The sequence below is a fragment of the Sapajus apella genome, unplaced genomic scaffold (assembly GCF_009761245.1).
Source record: "Sapajus apella isolate SASKATOON/1434 unplaced genomic scaffold, GSC_monkey_1.0 scaffold199, whole genome shotgun sequence".
Lineage (NCBI taxonomy): Eukaryota > Metazoa > Chordata > Mammalia > Primates > Cebidae > Sapajus > Sapajus apella.
Genome location: NW_022437139.1, coordinates 831,472 through 836,490, shown reverse-complemented (window position 1 = coordinate 836,490; position 5,019 = coordinate 831,472). Strand labels below are relative to the sequence as shown.

At 49.7% G+C, this 5,019-nt stretch overlaps 2 protein-coding genes across 3 annotated transcripts in view; both read right to left on the bottom strand.

Moving 5' to 3' along the window:
- LOC116543864 (zinc finger protein 724-like) overlaps nucleotides 1-2,043 on the bottom strand; it is a 61,825-nt gene extending 59,782 nt beyond the window's left edge. For both annotated transcript variants that reach the window (XM_032269807.1, XM_032269806.1), the window contains exon 1: nucleotides 1,856-2,043. The gene's annotated coding sequence lies outside the window, so the exon portion shown is untranslated. The remainder of the gene's footprint in view (nucleotides 1-1,855) is intronic.
- LOC116543866 (zinc finger protein 429-like) overlaps nucleotides 1-5,019 on the bottom strand; it is a 785,602-nt gene that overhangs the window by 113,681 nt on the left and 666,902 nt on the right. The gene's annotated exons all lie outside the window — the stretch shown is intronic.

Below are 5,019 nucleotides of genomic sequence, written 5' to 3'. Positions count from 1 at the left end.
TCGATCTCTTGACCTCGTGATCCACCCGCCTCGGCCTCCCAAAGTGCCGGGATTACAGGCTTGAGCCACTGCGCCCGGCACAATGAATAAATATTAAAAGGACGGTACAGAAATTTCTTTATGGCGGGGCACGGTGGCTCATGCCTGTAATCTCAACACTTTGGGAGGCCGAGGCAGGTGGATCACCTGAGGTTAAGAGTTCAAAACCATGTACCCCAAAACCTAAAATGCGATTAAAAAAAAAAATAAAAAAAATAAAAAAAAAAAAGAGTTCAAAACCAGCCTGTGGGTAACCCTCCATATAGGCACCGAGGAATGAGAACTAAGCAGAACCCTGGCACAGTTAGGGCTTGAGGAATATCTCACTTTATAGTGTTACTACTCAGCTATTTCCTTTTATATAATCCTTTACATAATCATATATTAGTTTATAGAAATAGAGCTTGAAACCTCCTTTATATAATCCTCTATATATAATCATTAATAGTTGATAGTATGAGTGCCTAAAGAATATTTCCCTACATATATACCTATAATTCTATCTTAGTTCATAATCGGAGGAATGCCTAGAGTGGACATAGTACAGAGCATGAAATAAAGATAAGCAGCTTATAATGGGAGGAATGCCTACAGCAGATACAGTGCATAGCATGATTTAAGGGAAAACAGTTATACCAGGACAAGAATCCATGGCCCAGGCGGCAGCGTTCAGTATCGTAAAGATACCCGCTGTATGGCAGGCTTGGGGCAAGAGCCACTCCTCCTGATAAAGGAGTTGTAGGACCTTGCTCCAGTTCTTGTGGAAGGTTGCCCTCAGAACCTGCAATCCACCTTGGTGACTGTGAACTTTATCAGCTCTTGCTACTGTGCTGCTTGAAAAGCATCTTCCCATAGAATCCATAGGAAGCTGCCAGAAGGTGGCGGTAACCTTGACAGCTCTGTCACTGATATGTGACTTAAAGCATCCTCCTATAAATCTTCTTAGTAGTTTTCCCATAGATAGAAGTATTGCACACTGCACCCTCTTCACTTCGCACGGCCCACCTTCAAGCCTCGGTGACCTAATGGGGGTGGACCCCTTACTGCACATGGCCCTTGCCTTCGTGGGAACGGGCCCCTTGGTGCGCGTTGTCCACCTCCTGGCCTAGGTGACCTAATGGGGGTGGACCCTATGTTTTATTGCTCACGACCCTATCACTATCCTTAAAGATGATTTCACTCACTGCTCTGCCCCCTAACCTATACACAATAAATACTCATGCTTCTGGACTTTCGGCGCTCGCTCGCCACCCTCGCCAGCCTGGCCAACATGGTGAAACCCTGTCTCACCTAAAAACACAATAAATTAGCCGGGCGCAGTGGTGGGCGCCTGTAATCCCAGCTATTCCGGAGGATGAGGCACGAGAATCGCTTGAGCCTGGCAGTCGGAGTTGGCAGTGAGCCAAGATCACGCCACTGCACTCCAGCCTGGGCGACAAGAGTGAGACTCCGTCTCACAAAAAAAACAAGAATGATCAGGAAAGACTGAAGACCCTACGAATCACAGCCCCTCCCACGCACACACCGAGTGGGAATTCTGCCCTGATGACCCGCCTGTCATCCGTCAACAATCTGGGAAATGCCGGCGGCCGCGGGTGCAGAGCTGCCCGGAGAGCTCCAGACAGGGCGCCGCGCAGGCACAGGCGGGACGCGCGGCTGCGGGCCCAGCCGCCATCTTGCTGCCAGAGGGGCCTGGGGCGGAGCTGCGCCGGCGCGGACTCAGGTCGGCCACTGGAGAGCGGACTGTGGGGAGGCGGGTCCAGGCGGTTTCACAGCCCGCTCTCCCCTCTCGGGATGCCCAACCCCGCACACCCACCGTTTCCCAGCTTCCAGGATGTCCTAGCATCTTAGCTGTGCCTCTCCCGGGACCTGCAGATTACAGGGCAACAGAGGCTGTGACAAAGTCACTGGAGGCTCCAGAGGTGGAGGACGTAGAACGGCGGAGACGGACCCCAAGCTCTGGCGAAAGCGGAGACAAAGGCCAGGCCAAAGGCGGGAAGCCACGCCCTCCTCTCCAATTGAGCGACTAATGGGGCGGTTCCCGCGCCTGCGCCGCGATTGGATAAAGCTTCAAGACCCACCTCCTCGCCCCACCCTCCCCAGTATTAGTGCATTTTATGGACAGGGGAAACAGGCTCAAACAGGCAGAGTCATGTTCCCAGGGAATTACAGCTAATGAAGAAGCGAGCTGAGGCTTAAAATGCACTTGCTCTTTCCCTTACCTGGATCGGCTTGTATAATACATCTTAGCAGCTATTTGAGGGTAAAAAAAAAAAAAAATTGGACACCTTTTTAGCAACTTTTTAATCATTTTGATAATGCAGGAAAGACCTTCATCCCATTCCTGAGCCCCTCTCTCACCATGTTGTACCCCACTTCTGACCATATCGTCAGATGGCCTTTAGGAATGGCAGGGACAGCGGGGGCTGGGAATGGATAAGCATGAATTATGTTGGCCAAATGTATTCACCTTAGAAAGGCTCTTCAAACATTCTGTGTGAAGCAGCTATTCTCAGGGAATTGTGCCTGTGGTGGTGGCTTTGCTGGGCCTGAGGGCAGGCAGGCCAGACCTGGGCACATGGATGCTGGGGGACCACCACTGCTGACTCCCTTTTCATCACCCAGAGCTACAACCAGGCCAGGCCAATCACAATTAAAACCACTGCCGCTCTCATCCTGCCACAAAACTCAAGGGTACCCAAACTGCCAGCCCTACCACAGATCTCGGACGTCCCATTCCATAACCCAAGAAAGTCCTCCATCTTTTTCACCTAAATCCTGAACTTCGAACCAGGTTGGGACTTGGGGTAGTGGCAGCAAAACAGCAGCCATAATATGAAACATACAAATGACCTGAGAAATCCCATCTACACATCATTCACTCAGAACTGACCTGGAGTTGTGTGCAAGTTAAGAAGGACAGATCTGCCGGGCGCGGTGGCTCACGCCTGTAATCCCAGCACTTTGGGAGGCCGAGGCGGGTGGATCACGAGGTCAAGAGATCGAGACCATCCTGGTCGACACAGTGAAACCCTGTCTCTACTAAACTACAAAAAATTAGCTGGGCATGGTGGCGCGTGCCTGTAGTCCCAGCTACTCAGGAGGCTGAGGCAGGAGAATTGCCTGAACCCGGGAGGCGGAGGTTGCGGTGAGCCGAGATCGCGCCATTGCACTCCAGCCTGGGTAACAAGAGCGAAACTCCGCCTCAAAAAAAAAAAAAAAAAAAAAAAAGAAGGGCAGATCTATACACTCATGGGCATGGACACATTCCACACTTGCTGGGGAGAATGTGGGGCCTGAGAGGCACCTATTTCCCAGCTGCAAACTGATGTTTGCATATGCCGTTCATGTGTCTTCATGCAGGCCTCTGCATTGTATATTTATTAAGCCAGTGCAAACACATTTTCTGGGGGGCATCATTCAATGCATCACCAGCCCCCACTTGTCCTGTGGGCTGTCAAAAGGGATCTGGTCAGCTCATAATCTCCTATGACAAATATGCTGCCCCCTTGCCAGCACTCACATACAGCAGCACTGTTAGGTGCCTCACTCCCATAAAGAGACCACCAGGCAGGCTTTGTGTGGACAATGAGGCCGTTTTATTTCACACTTGGGTGCAAGCAGGCCAAGTCCAAAAAAGGAGTTAGGCAAGGGGAGTAAGAAAGGGAGCTGGTTATCCAGGCCCGGTAGTTCATGCCTGTAATCCTAGCACTTTGGGAGGCTGAGGTGGGTGGGTCACTTGAGGTCAGGAGCTCAAGACCAGCCTGGCCATCATGGTGAAACCTCATCTTTATTAACAAAAAAAAGAAAAGAAAAGAAAGGGGGCTGGTTATATAGGTTGGGGCAAATGGTTGGTTAAAGGTGGTAATCTATTTTAGGGAAAGGAAGGGCATCATGAGATGCATGGTCACAAGGGTAGGGGTCATCTATAACAAACAGGCATGATCATAAGGGTGTGGGTTATTGGTTTTAAGCAGAGGGAGGGTGAGATAAATTACACAGTGACAGGAGTGGGGGTCTTGGGAAACCTAATGTCTAGGGGTGAAATTTTCGCAAGACTGAGCAGGAACAATGGTTGAAGTTTGCAGGGGAGAGTAATCAGTTGAGGCAAGAACTACTTGTTTCACTTCACAAACTACAAAACTTGGCTTGGTGAAGTGGCTCATGCCTGTAATTCCAGTTTACCACAACTTTCAACTCCTGGATTCAAGGAATACTCCTGCCTCAGCCTCCCAAGTAACTGGGATTAGAGGCATGCGCCACCATGCCCAGCTAATTTTGTATTTTTAGTAGAGTTAGGGTTTCTCCATGTTGGTCAGGCTGGTCTGGAGCTCCCAACCTCAAGTGATCCGCCTGCTGGGATTACAGACATGAGCCACCATCCCAATAGTTTGTGGTTTTGGAACTACCAGAAGGTGTTGAAGAAAAGGCTTCTGTAAGGTGTGTGAAGAAGCAAAGCAAATTAAATAATCGATTGGGGCTGGGCGCGGTGGCTCAAGCCTGTAATCCCAGCACTTTGGGAGGCCAAGGCGGGTGGATCACGAGGTCAAGAGATCGAGACCATCTTGGTCAACATGGTGAAAGCCCGTCTCTACTAAAACTACAAAAAATTAGCTGGGCATGGTGGCGCGTGCCTGTAATCCCAGCTACTCAGGAGGCTGAGGCAGGAGAATTGCCTGAACCCAGGAGGCGGAGGTTGTGGTGAGCCGAGATCGCGCCATTGCACTCCAGCCTGGGTAACAAGAGCGAAACTCCGGCCCCAAAAAAAAAAAAATAATAATAATAATAATAATCGATTGGGTACAGTTAGGTAGTAAATTCATTTGCTGTGTCAGGAGAACACGTTTTGGTTATATATCAGATTAATTGGAGATTTATTGTGGATTGAGCCTGAATTTTGTTTTTTCTTAAGGTAGTAAGTTAAAAAAAACACATTTGAGGCTGGGCGCAGTGGCTCACACCTGTAATCCCAGCACTTTG